This window comes from Arabidopsis thaliana, chromosome 4 (assembly GCF_000001735.4).
Source record: "Arabidopsis thaliana chromosome 4, partial sequence".
Classification (NCBI taxonomy): Eukaryota; Viridiplantae; Streptophyta; class Magnoliopsida; order Brassicales; family Brassicaceae; genus Arabidopsis; species Arabidopsis thaliana.
Window position 1 is genome coordinate 4,621,960 of NC_003075.7, and position 13,758 is coordinate 4,635,717.

Here is a 13,758-nt window from a genome sequence, read left to right on the forward strand (position 1 = left end):
TATTATCATTCAAATTTAATCCAAACAACAAACTTCAAATCAATCCCTTAAAATTAGCTACACATAATGGTACACAACATTCTAAATAACTTAAAATAGTTTTTTCTAAAAAATTCAAAAAAATATTTGATATTAATCTAACTTCCCAAAATCAAACCCAATTCAAGAATTTAAAACAATATCTACGCTAACAACATTTTCCCCAATTCGATCAATTCTGAGATTTTGTATTATATGTACCAAGATTTGTGCTTAGTATTAAACACTTCGCATTAACTTAAGTAATTCTTTCCTTCAACATCTCTAAAAAAACACAAATTATGAAAATAAATTAAATACTCGAATACACGATTGATCCTAGCATATTCCAATCAAAAACTAAGTAAAATAATTTCCCCCCCTAAAATCTTGCAAGATATTATATATTTTCTATCGGTTGCTATGCATTACCGAAACATATCTAGCTTTCCGATAAATACTATACACATAAACCTCATTTCTCATCACCAAACACAAATATCAAAAATGTTTTACTTTAGATTTGATTCGTGTTTCTTTCTTTTTAGAAAGAGAAGCAACGTTTGAAGATAAAAAATATTCACGAGACAGGAAGATGACTACAATGTTGACAAAAGATTTTACCAGAAAAGCAGTGTGAGAATTTGTTTTTTAAATACCAATATGATTTATTTTATACATATTATTTTTTGCATAACATGAATATTCATAACATCGTCACGAAAATACCAATATCATATTTTTCTCTTTTAGTTTTTTATATTACTTTGACTTTATTTTCTCAAATTTATGTTTTACAGTTGGGATATTCTTGGTAGTTCTTGATCATTTTAAGAATATGTAAAGAAGAACTGATATAGTTCTTGGTAGTTCTTGATCATAACATGAATGTTTTACACTTCGGATATTCTTGGTAGTTTGTGATCTTCCTTCAATTATTCTTGGAATAATGTTTTACAATTAGAATAGAACTATCTCGTTTAATTATTCTTGGGATTGTATATTTATAAAATACAATACAATATGTTATATATAGATAATATATAAACAAATTATATCTTCATTTTTCTATAAAAAATTGTTTCGCGGTGCACCGCGAGTTAAAATCTAGTTTCTTATAGATATTTGGTACTGTGACATTTTTTATACATATAATTCTAATATGACATACATAATTAACAAACAGCCGACAAAAAAAAATAATTAACCAACAAAAAAAAAAAGAAAATTTCAGAGACATCAACCATTCCTGACAAATTGCCTAGCTTGCACAACATCAACAAGTTGTTTCTCATGTCAATGTTTATCCTCTAGTCTGCTTATCAAATTGTTTATTTGATGACGAAATCTAATTAGAAAGAGAAGTTTACAAGAAATTTGAATTCATGAATATTTAAATATGAAAATATAAATGTAAAATTAAAATAAATTTTCTTCAGATTTATTTTGAAATTAGGATTTAATAGTATACCGTGAGATGATTTTTTTATGTAATTTTGTTGAGTTAAGTTTGAATCCTAGAGAGATTAGGACTAGAATATCTAGGAGTTATCTAGAGAATATTTAGGAGTTATCTAAATATAAGTTCTATTAGGATTAGGATTGTTTAAGAGATCTCTATATAAGGAGATGCAAGTATGTTGCATAACTTATGAGTTGAGAGAATTAAGAACAAGAGAGTTTAAGTTTTGAGCAATTTTCTTAAACTAATAAAGAGAGTTATTCTTTAATCTTTGTGTTCTTGACAATCTCCAATTATATTTGGTATCAGAGCGGTTATAATCATTTTGTGATCAAGAGAGATTAGAAGAGATAAAATGATACCTCTTGTGTATATGCTTACTTTGTCCGTGAAATATCGGGTTCTTGGTGAGTGCTATTGCAGATTTGTTGTCAAGTAAAATCAGCATCTTCTCGCATGGTTTTCCATTGATCTCTCCAAGAAGCTCTTGATGTCATAGTGCTTATTTTGCTGCCTCAGTAGCGGCCATAAACTCGGCCTCACATGATGATAAAGCCACATTATCTTGCTTTTGCGAGCACCAAGTGATCAGACACTTGTTGAGATAGAAAATGTGACATATTGTTTTCCTTCCATCGTCCTCATCAACGTTGTGACTGCTATCACTGAAGCCTATCAACTTGGCTTCGTTTTTCTGAGTGAAGGAGAGACCATAAGCCCGTGTACCTTGTCAGTACCTAAGTATTTGTTTTAGAGCTGCACCATGAGACTCCTTTGGTTCATGCATGTACCTGCTCAAGACTCCAACACTATAAGAAAGATCAGGGCTTGTATGAAGTAAATATCGAAGGCACCCGATATTTCTTCTATACTCCTTCTCATCGATGTTTTTCTCATCATGTGCTTTACTTAGCTTTAAGTTCGCGTTCATTGGTATGTCTACAACATTGCATTCTTCCATTTGAGTTTCACTTAGAATTTTTGATGCATACTTTTCTTGCTTCAACGTAATACCTCCTTCGTGTTGACATACTCAAGACCGAGATAGTATGTTAACAAACCAAGGTCACTCATCCCGAATTTTTTCGCCATTTCCTTCTTGAACTCGAGAATCAACTTCAAGCTAAACCCCGAGATTAATAGATCATCCACATAGACTGCAACTAGAAGAACTTTATCTTTGTCTTGTTTCTGATACAATGAAGGTTCCTTAGGACACTTGACAAACTTTAACTCATTAAGTATCGAGTTAAGCTTATGATTCTAGGCCCTAGGCGCTTGTTTGAGGCCACACAATGCTTTGTTTAACTTATAAACTTTCTCCTCACTCCCTCTTGTAACAAAACCCTCCGGTTGTATAACATAAACTTCTTCTTTCAGCTCCCCATGTAGAAACGCCGTTTTGACATCGAGGTGGTGAACTTGCTATCCATGTGAAGCAGCAAGAACAAGCATAAGGCGAATGGTTTCTTTTCTTGCTACCGGAGTGAAGACTTCGTCATAATCTATTCCATGTCTTTGTATGTAACATTTTGCTACAACCTTGCTTTATGCTTGTTAATACTACCATCAGAATTTTGCTTTAGTTTAAACACCCACTTTAGTCCTATAGCCTTGACTCCGACTGGAAGTTCTACTAGGTCCCATGTTTTATTTTTGGTAATAGACATGATTTCTTCTACACGAGTCTCTCCATACCTTTAGCTCTTTTGCTTCAATGTAATCCCATGGTTCTTCACTGATTGTCATCAAGAGTTTTTCGACTTCAAGTTCAGCAAACAAAATATAGTCATCTTGATGATTAGGTCTATGACGTTGTCTCTCTGATCTCCTTAAGATGACCTCATTAGTCTGTTCATCTTGATCGTTATCGTTTGGAATGTCTTCTTCCTCTTCAACTGAACCCTCGTTATTCTCATCGGCTCCGTTCTCCTCTGTTTCTTGTACTGAGTCCTCATTTTCAATACCATTGTTTCCAAAGCTGACTTTAAACGTTCATGGGCTCTCACTTGTCTCGTTTTTTGTCTCATTCCAAGACCAGTTTTTACTCTCATCAAAAACGACATCCCTACTCACAATAATTCTCCGCCTAGATGGATCCAACAAGCGATAAGCTTTAGAGCCAGGTTCTGTTCCCAGATGAACTAACCTTCTCGACCTGTCATCTAGCTTCTTTAACTGTGGACTCTCAGTCTATGCATATCCGATACACCCGAACACACGTAAATGTTCAATATTTGGCCTTCTTCCCTTGAATACCTCATATGGAGTTTGTTTAACCAGTGATCTTATTGCGACTCTATTAAAAAGATTGGTAGCATGCCTCACTGGTTCTCCCCATAGATAGTTTGGTACATCCATGTGCTTCATGATGCTTATGGTCATCTCTAGCAAATTTCTATTCCTCCTTTCAACAACTCCGTTTTGTTGTGGTGAGTAAGGTGCAGTTATGTGTCTTGTGATTCTGGATTTATCACAAATATCTTGTGATTCCGGATTTATCACAAAAATCTTGAAATTCATGTGAAGTGAACTCACCACCTCTATCTATACGAAGTGTTTTGATCTTTGCTCCTGTTTCTTCTTCAACTAGTGCTTTAAATTTTTTGAATTTGTCGAATGATTGACTCTTTTCCTTCAATAGCACTGTCCACATATAACGAGAGTGATCGTCGATAAGAACAAAGATATACCTATTTTGTGCTGCTGTCATAGGTGTGATAGGTCCGCAGAGATCCGCATGTATGAGTTCAAGTAGTCGTGAGGCTCGAAAAGAAGTAGCTTGAGGGAATATTCTTCTTACTTATTTCCCAAGCGAACATGAGGCCAATGTTTCCTTTTCGACTGTGATCTTTGGTAACCCGACAACTAACTCTTTGTTCATCATTCACCTCATAGTGTTTAACCCAACATGTCCTAACCTTGAGTGCCATATTGATGAATCGTCGATAAGATTTAGTTGTAAACACTTCTTAGCTTCGGTTTCCATGGTAACTTTGTAAAGCCGATTCTTTGACCTTATCGCTTTCACCAACAACTTTCCATCACGATCATACAATGTTAGATAGTTTTCTTTCATCCTCACATCGCATCCTGCTTTGGTGGCTTGACCACGACTTATGATATTGCTCTTTAGATCCGGTATGTAGTACACTTCTACTTACAAAGAGTATTGAGCCCTTCCCTTTGATATCAATACGAGAGTTATCTCCAAATCTCACTTTCCCTGTGATTGACTCGTCGATTTTAGAGAAATAAGAACGGTTTTCTGTCATGTGATTCCTTGCCCCGTTGTCAAGATACCACACATTATCTCCATCTGATTGTGTTTCAAAAGTTTGACATTCTTTTCATTTAAATAGACTACCTCATGTATCATGAGCTCATCCGCTTCTTGAGTTTCTTCTTCTTGTTTGCACATGCTTCTTGAAGCTTAAGTAATCTATCTGGACAATTAGAAGCATAATGCCCTATCTTATCACACCTGTAACACATGATCTTTGACTTATCTCTTGTATTACGACCACGTCCTCTTCCTCTTCCACCAAATCGTCCTCTTTGACCTCTTCCTCTACTAGCAGTTATCTTGATAGGATTGTGAATTAGTATTAACTTACATGAGTTTTCTTATGTCATCTTGCTCATCTCCTACATCACCAACTTATTCTTCATATACTTTCATACGGCCCACAATATCCTCAAATCTTGTATTATTAAGGTCAAGAACTTGTTTGTATATATCTCTTTCTTGGCAAACCGTTAAGAAATTTCTTAACGAGTCTTGGTACTTCAATCTCAACTCCTAGTTCCGCAGATTTTGTAGAGAGTTCCGAAAGTCTTCCAACGAAGTTATCAATATGTTCTTTCCTTCATCTTTATTTTCTCAAACTCTGCCATCAAGGTTTGTAACCTTGCTTCTTTGACCCTCTCCACTCCTACATGTCGAGTTTTTATTGATTCCCATACTTTTTTTGTTGTATTAAGATTCCCGACTTGTAGTGTCAAAGTCTCTGGTATAGGTTGCAATATGAAACCCCTAGCCATGAGATTCTTGTCAACATCATCAGATCCTGGATTTATTACCTCCCACACCTTATGTATACTAAGCGTAATCTCCATACGTATGGCCCAACCCGTGTAGTTCGTAGCATTGAGCATAGGACATGTTATTGATGATGAGATATTCTCCTTTGGTTTTGCCACAACTATGTCACCCATGTTTCTAGCTTGAAACGTTGATCTCTACTAACAAATCTGCAATTGCACTCACCAAGAACCCGGTGTTTCACGGACGAAGTAAGCATATACACAAAAGGTATCATTTTATTCGTGAGTTTGTGACGAATGAACAAGTGGAGGTAGAGCACGTTCCTAGAAAAAGACCAAAGGCAGATATTCTAACCAAGGCTCTAGGAAGGATCAAGTTTAAAGAAATGAGGGAGCTAGTTGGAGTTCAAGATGTGTCGAAGTATGGCTTCAAACTTAAGAGGGTGAATGTTGGGTTAAGTTTGAATATGACTTGAGCACTAAGTCATTAAATCCTTGAGAGATTAGGACTAGAATATCTAGGAGTGATCTAGAAAATATTTAGGAGTTATCTAAATATACTTCTATTAAGATTATGATTGTTTAAGAGATCTCTATATAAGGAGATGTAAGTATGTTGCGTAACTTATGAGTTGAGAGAATTAAGAACAAGAGAGTTTAAGTTTTGAGTAGTTTTCTTAAACTAATTAAGAAAGTTATTCTTTAATCTTTGTGTTCTTGACAATTTCAAACTATAAATTTTAATTGAATCAATTTAATTCGATATGGCTAATATTCTAATATTGATGATGTTAAAAACAGAAAAGAATGATGATTTAATTTACTGTATTATACTGTGTGGTTAATGGTATTTTTAATTTATATTAATATTGATTCAAATAACCCCCCCTCCCCCCCGGCTATAATAACTATCTCGTGATATATAATAAAATATTAAATGTTGAAGAACTTAAAATTTTAACTCATAATTATTCATATGAGTTTCTTTAAAGACTTTTACCTATAAAATTAGGACCTACTATATATATTAACTTGGCACAGAAGTTGCCAAAAAAAATTAAACGAGATAGTTCTATTCTAATTCTGCCTATGTTTTCACGTCCAACGATCCGGTGAACCGATTAAACCGGCCAGCTATGTGTTTTGAAATTCTCATTTGATTTTGGAATAAAATATAAGGTTTTAAACTTTATTCAGTTATTTTTATAACTTTTTCAGTAAACTCATTTGATGTTTTAGATTTAGTGAAAACCTCACAATGCCAGTCTTAAAAGAATTATCAAATATGTATTGGTACAATGACCCGGTTTACCGGTTTATCTATTTTTGTCTTGGTTAAGTAGATTGTATTTGAGGATCAAACCTTGTTTCCTTTATTGTCAATGAAGCATATTTCTAATCTAAGGTAAAGTTTGTTAGATCTAAAATGGTATTAGAGCTTTTCCCAGCTTCATTCATCTTCTTCTGCAAATTTTCTTCTATTCTCTGATAATTTCTCTTGATTCTCTTTTGTTTCTCAATCTTTGTTTCATTCTCTATCGTTTGATCGGAGAATTTCTTTGATCGCGTTTCATTCCGATCATTTTTTCATTTTCTGGTTTTGTTACTCTTCGCGATGGCTAATCCAGCTCCGACGAGCTCCAATCCTTACTCAAATCCATTGTGTCTTCATGCTGCTGACAATTCGGGTGTTAAATCTCGTTCTCGACAAGCTCATCGGTGAATCTTACTATCTTACAAGGCGTCGTTCTATCATCAAAGCTCTCAACGCTAAAAGCAAGCTCGGATTCATCTATGGAAGTGTCGTTAAACCTCCGGAAGATCACAATGACTATGGATCTTAGACTCGCTGTAACGATATGGTATGTACCTGGATTACGAACTTTGTTTCAAAGGATTTAGGATCTGGAATGGTCTATTTTTATGATGCTCATCTCTTATGGTTGAAACTAGAAGGTAGATCTAGGCAGAGTAATTTGTCTAAGATCTATAGTGTTCAAAACCAACTAGATCGTCTACATCAAGGATCATTAGATCTCAGTGCTTATTACACTCGTCTTACGGTTACCTTCATTAGATCTCAGTGCTTATCATGGGAAGAATTGAAGAATTTTGAAGAGTTACCTTCCTGTACTTGTGGAAAATGCACTTGCGGTTCAAATGATCGTTGGATTCAGTTGTATGAGAAGCACAACATTGTCAGATTCTTAATGCGTCTCAATGAATCGTTTATTCAAGCGCGTCGTCAGATTCTTATGATGGATCCACTTCCAGAATTCACAAATCTCTATAACTTCATCTCTCAAGATGATCAACAAAGAAGTTTTAATTCAATGCCTACCACAGAGAAACCTGTTTTTCAAGCTTCTATAACTCAACAGAAACCTAAGTTTTTCAATCAACAAGGAAAATCTCGTCCTCTTTGCACTTACTGTGGTTTATTGGGTCATACTAATGCTCGATGTTATAAACTTCATGGATATCCTCCAGGCTACAAGGTTCCTGTTGGTACATGCTACAATAATGACAAATCAAGAGGTCAGCCTTATCCACATAATGGCATTCACATGGTTTATTCTCAACCTCCCGAACAGATGATGTATTCTCTAGAAAAGCTCCACAGATTCAATCTATGATTCCATAGAGTCATCTTATCACTTACAATGGGAACTCATATGCTCCAATTGTTCAAGCTAATAACAATGCTCCATATGCTCTTTATAATCAAGCTTATAATGGGAATTCGTATGCTCCTATGGCTCAGAACTTTGCTGGAAATCATATTATCTCTGATGGATCTTCAATGTCTGCTGGTAATGTGACTAGTGAATCGCCAACTGTAAATCATTCTGTCAATATGATGAATTCTGGAAGAGGTTTTCTTGGTAGTAGTTCACATGGTAGGGAACAGGTTAATCAGATGGTTACTCAATTGAACACACAACTTCAAGGTTCTCCGTATCAAGTTATTCGACCACCAACTGTCTCGCAAAATCATGGTTCTATCTCAGCACAAGGTATGTCACCTATACCTTCTCACTATATTTCTGCTTTCGAACCATGTCTTATAATTCCACAAAATACCTGGAGTCTTGATACTAGAGCTAGTTGTCATATCTGTTGTGACTTGAGTTTGTTCTGTAATGTCTACCATATTGATCACACGAATATCACTCTACCAAATAATATCAAAATTTCCATTAACATAGCTGAAACAGTTAAACTCAATGATAGGCTCATTCTTCATCTTGTTTTCTATGTTCCTTCTTTTCATTTCAATCTTATTAGTGTTAGTTCTTTAACAAAAACAAATAAAAAAAATTCAGTGCATTTTTATCATAAGAATTGTTTCATTCAGGATCATACTCACGCATGGACGATTGGTAGATGAGATTAGCCCAATGATCTTTATCTCTTAAATCATCAACCTCCACCTGATACATAACATCATGCTGCATCATTCATTCAACCTGATTCGCAACTCATGTTGCATCATTCATTGTTGTTTCACCTAAGCTTTGGCATCAGCGTCTAGGTCACCCATCTATGTCAAGGGTTCAGGCTTTATCTTCAAATTTACATATTCCTCAGAAACTTTCTGAATTTCATTGTAAGATTTGTCATTTGTCAAAACAAAAATGTTTATCTTTTGTTTCTAATAATAAAATTTATGAGGAACCTTTCCCTTTGATTCATATTGATGTTTGGGGTCCTTTTCATATTACTTCTGTCAAAGGATATCGTTAATTTCTTACTATTGTCGATGATTGCACTAGAATGACATGGATTTATTTCTTGCGTTTAAAGAGTGATGTTACAACGATTTTTCCAGAATTTTTAAAACTTGTTCAAACTCAATTTGGTTGCACAGTGAAAAGCATAAGGTCTGATAATGCACCTGAATTACAATTTAAGGACTTACTAGCAACTTTTGGCATTTTTCATTATCATTCATGTGCATACACACCTCAGCAAAATTATGTTGTCGAACGTAATCATCAACATCTTCTGAATGTTGCTAGATCTCTTTATTTTCAATCAAATATTCCACTTGCATATTGGCCTGAATGTGTTTCTACTGCTGCATTTCTTATAAATAGAACACCAACTCCCAATTTAGAACACAAGAGTCCTTATGAGGTTCTTTATAAGAAATTACCTGACTATAATTCTCTTAGGGTGTTTTGTTGTTTATGTTATGCATCTACACATCAACATGAACGTCATAAATTTACTGAAAGAGCTACAAGTTGTGTTTTTATTGGTTATGAATCTGGTTTTAAAGGATATAAAATTCTGGATCTTGAGTCAAATACTGTTTCTGTTACACGCAATGTTGTTTTCCATGAAACTATTTTTCCTTTTATTGATAAGCATAGTACTCAAAACGTTTCTTTCTTTGATGATTCTGTTTTACCTATTTCTGAAAAACAAAAAGAAAATCGTTTTCAAATTTATGATTATTTCAATGTTTTAAATCTTGAGGTTTGTCCTGTCATTGAGCCTACTACTGTTCCAGCACACACACACACACGATCCCTCGCTCCATTAAGCACTACTGTTACTAATGATCAATTTGGGAATGACATGGACAACACGCTCATGCCCCGCAAAGAGACACGTGCTCCTAGTTATCTTTCACAGTACCATTGCTCTAATGTTCTAAAAGAGCCTTCATCTTCTCTTCATGGTACTGCTCATTCTCTCTCTTCCCATTTGTCTTACGATAAACTCTCTAATGAGTATCGTCTGTTCTGCTTTGCCATTATTGCTGAGAAAGAACCAACCACCTTTAAAGAGGCAGCTTTGTTGCAAAAATGGCTTGATGCGATGAACGTGGAGTTGGATGCTCTTGTGAGTACTTCCACCAGGGAAATTTGTTCTTTACATGATGGAAAACGTGCCATTGGTTGTAAGTGGGTCTTCAAGATTAAGTATAAATCCGATGGTACTATTGAACGGTATAAGGCTCGCTTGGTTGCTAATGGCTATACTCAACAAGAAGGAGTTGATTACATTGATACATTCAGCCCTATAGCTAAGCTTACTTCAGTCAGATTAATTCTTGCTTTAGCTGCTATTCATAACTGGAGTATTAGTCAGATGGATGTTACTAATGCTTTTCTCCATGGTGATTTTGAGGAGGAGATATATATGCAGCTACCACAAGGTTATACACCAAGAAAGGGGGAGCTTTTACCAAAGAGACCTGTGTGTCGCCTAGTCAAGTCCTTATATGGTCTAAAACAAGCTTCACGTCAATGGTTTCACAAGTTCTCCGGTGTTCTAATACAGAATGGTTTTATGCAATCTCTCTTTGATCCGACTTTGTTTGTCAGAGTTAGAGAAGATACTTTTCTGGCCCTGTTGGTATATGTGGATGATATAATGCTTGTTAGTAACAAGGATTCTGCTGTGATAGAAGTCAAGCAGATATTAGCCAAGGAGTTCAAGCTAAAAGATTTGGGACAGAAGAGATATTTTTTGGGATTGGAAATAGCTCGCTCTAAGGAAGGTATCTCTATTTCACAGAGAAAATATGCTTTGGAGTTACTTGAAGAGTTTGGCTTTCTTGGTTGTAAACCTGTCCCAACACCAATGGAGCTGAACCTTAAGCTAAGTCAGGAAGATGGTGCCTTACTTCTGGATGCCTCACATTACAGAAAACTCATTGGAAGATTGGTTTATCTCACTGTGACTCGACCAGATATATGTTTTGCAGTGAATAAACTCAATCAGTATATGAGTGCTCCTAGGGAACCACATTTGATGGCTGCACGTCGCATCTTACGTTATTTGAAGAATGATCCAGGTCAAGGTGTGTTCTATCCAGCCTCTTCTACTCTGACTTTTCGTGCTTTTGCTGATGCTGATTGGAGTAATTGCCCGGAGAGTAGCATATCCATTTCTATAGTTTGTGTGTTTCTTGGAGATTCCTTAATCTCTTGGAAATCCAAGAAACAAGATGCTGTTAGTCGCAGTTTGGCTGAAGCTGAGTACAGAAGCATGGCTAGTGCTATCTTTGCCTGACACAATTTTTGTGTACTATGACGATGAGTCTGCACTTCACATTGCTAAGAACTCAGTCTTCCATGAGAGTACCAAGAACTTCCTTCATGATATTCATGTGGTGCGAGAAAAGGTTGCTGTTGGTTTTATCAAGACTCTTCATGTTGATACTGAACACAACATTGTTGATCTGCTCACTAAGCCTCTCACAGCGCTTCGGTTCAATTATCTACTGTCCAAGATGGGACTGCATCACTTGTACTCTCCATCTTGAGGGGGAGTATCAAATATGTATTGGTACAATGACCCGATTTACCGGTTTATCTATTTTTGTCTTGGTTTTGTAGATTGTCAATGAAGCATATTTCTAATCTAAGGAAAATTTTGTTAGATCTAAAAAGAATGAATGGAATGGTGAGAGAGAAAACCGAGATTCATTATTTTAAATTCACGATGTTTTATTAGTTTATTTTTGTCATCGATGATCTCTATTATTTTTTATTACAGCTTTAGACTTTAGTTGGACTTAAGCATATAATTAAATTTTAATTGATTATTTTTGTTAGACTAAAATGACGATCGAATATTACCATTAATTAGTATTAATCGAATTTAGTCAAAATTTTAATTGTTTATTATTCGTTAGACTTCATATTTTGTTAACCATGGTATGATTATTTTTATTTTTATTTTATAAAAACTATAATATCTCTATAAATATTAATTAAATACATTTAATAAACTTTATTCAATTGAGTCGTGGTTGAACCTGGTTGACCCAATGATCCGATGACCCCGAAGGTAGTCTATTCATCGTCAGGGTTTAAAAACATTTATTTCTGCTGTAAATTCTCCTAAATAATTTTTTTAAACGTTGACTATTAAATAGTTGCATATCTACTTTACATATATATATATATATATATATATATATATATATTAAGAATATGTTTGATTCGTTTAATAACAAGTTTTCTTGATGTTTTTACTATCCATTTAATACATAAGTTCATTCTTTTTCCAATGCAAATCTTACTATATGAAGCTTTTTTTTTTGTCAAACAAGATCTTCATTCATTCAATCCTTAAAAGAGGAAGGTTCATACACAAAGACATAAGATAATACAATGAAATTAAAGATAGGAGCTGCATGAGTTTTCCAAAGAGATATATACTTTTAAATAAGTTTACAAGGATTGAAAAATCTGTTGAGGCCTTAGTGGATTCGCCATGAAGTCGGGCTTCGCGAAATCCTTGACCACCAAATGGTCATTACCAGCTCTTGCAAACAATGCATCCGAGCTTTTGAGAAGGTGCTCCACGGAAGAGGCTGATGGGTTAGTGACGTTGAAAAAGAGATGGTAACCAACTCTAGAAGACATGGTCATAATGCCATACTTTTCCAAACAAACTGAGGGTTGCAAATTATCCAAGCAAAAGATTAAAACATGACTAAGCTTGTTAAATGGTGTATGGGTAGATAGAGAGTTGTAGAGGCTTCGGTAACACCTTCTCCGTAGAGACAGGGTCATAATACAGATACTCTTAACTCTAAAAAGCAAATGACTATAGTTAGGTAAACTAGTCCTGGAAAGGGTCCAAAGGAAACTAAGTAACAGATCTCGACAAAAGTACCTATCAATCCATCTTACTATATGAAGCTTAGATTTTAATGTTAGTAACACGGATGATCGCTAGATGTATCATTGCTTATAAAATTTTCAAAAAAATATAAAATTTATAGTAAATTATGCAAACATGGCAAAATCTTTTATCCATAGATTTGAATGTGTTGCAATAATGTTAGTGACTAACTTTGTAATAGTCACAAGAGTTGATACATCAAGAATAAATCAGATAAATATGAAAACAGTCGTTTTGCGAGGGAAGTAATCCCTCGCAAATTTGCGAGGGAATTGCAGGCATTTTTCTAGAACACGGACGCACGTTGCAAATCCCTCGCAAATCTTGCGAGAGACTGTTTCCTCACAAATTTGCGAGGAAAGTACGAGTACTTTGCAATGAACAATATCAACCCTCGCAAACCACCCGCAAAAATCTCGCAAATCTTTACCCTAAACCCTAAAATACATAGAAGTTATTTGAGATCTTTGATTTTCATCTATAAATGTAAATCTAAATGACTGTATAATCATACAAGTGGATTATATGGTGATGCACAAAAACATATTATATATATTTCAATATTAACATTTCATTTT

General features: G+C 34.8%; 3 pseudogenes across 3 annotated transcripts; 1 reads left to right on the forward strand and 2 right to left on the reverse strand.

Moving 5' to 3' along the window:
• Positions 1-1,708: 1,708 nt before the first annotated feature.
• Positions 1,709-5,698, reverse strand: AT4G07806 (annotated as a pseudogene; the record flags this gene model as incomplete). The annotated part of the gene is made up of 1 exon: positions 1,709-5,698.
• Positions 5,699-5,712: 14 nt separating this feature from the next.
• AT4G07810 lies at positions 5,713-11,810 on the forward strand (annotated as a pseudogene; the record flags this gene model as incomplete). The annotated part of the gene is made up of 1 exon: positions 5,713-11,810.
• Positions 11,811-12,723: 913 nt separating this feature from the next.
• AT4G07812 lies at positions 12,724-13,315 on the reverse strand (annotated as a pseudogene). The gene is made up of 2 exons: positions 13,295-13,315; positions 12,724-13,230 (listed from the first exon to the last, which is right to left on the reverse strand).
• Positions 13,316-13,758: the final 443 nt, after the last annotated feature.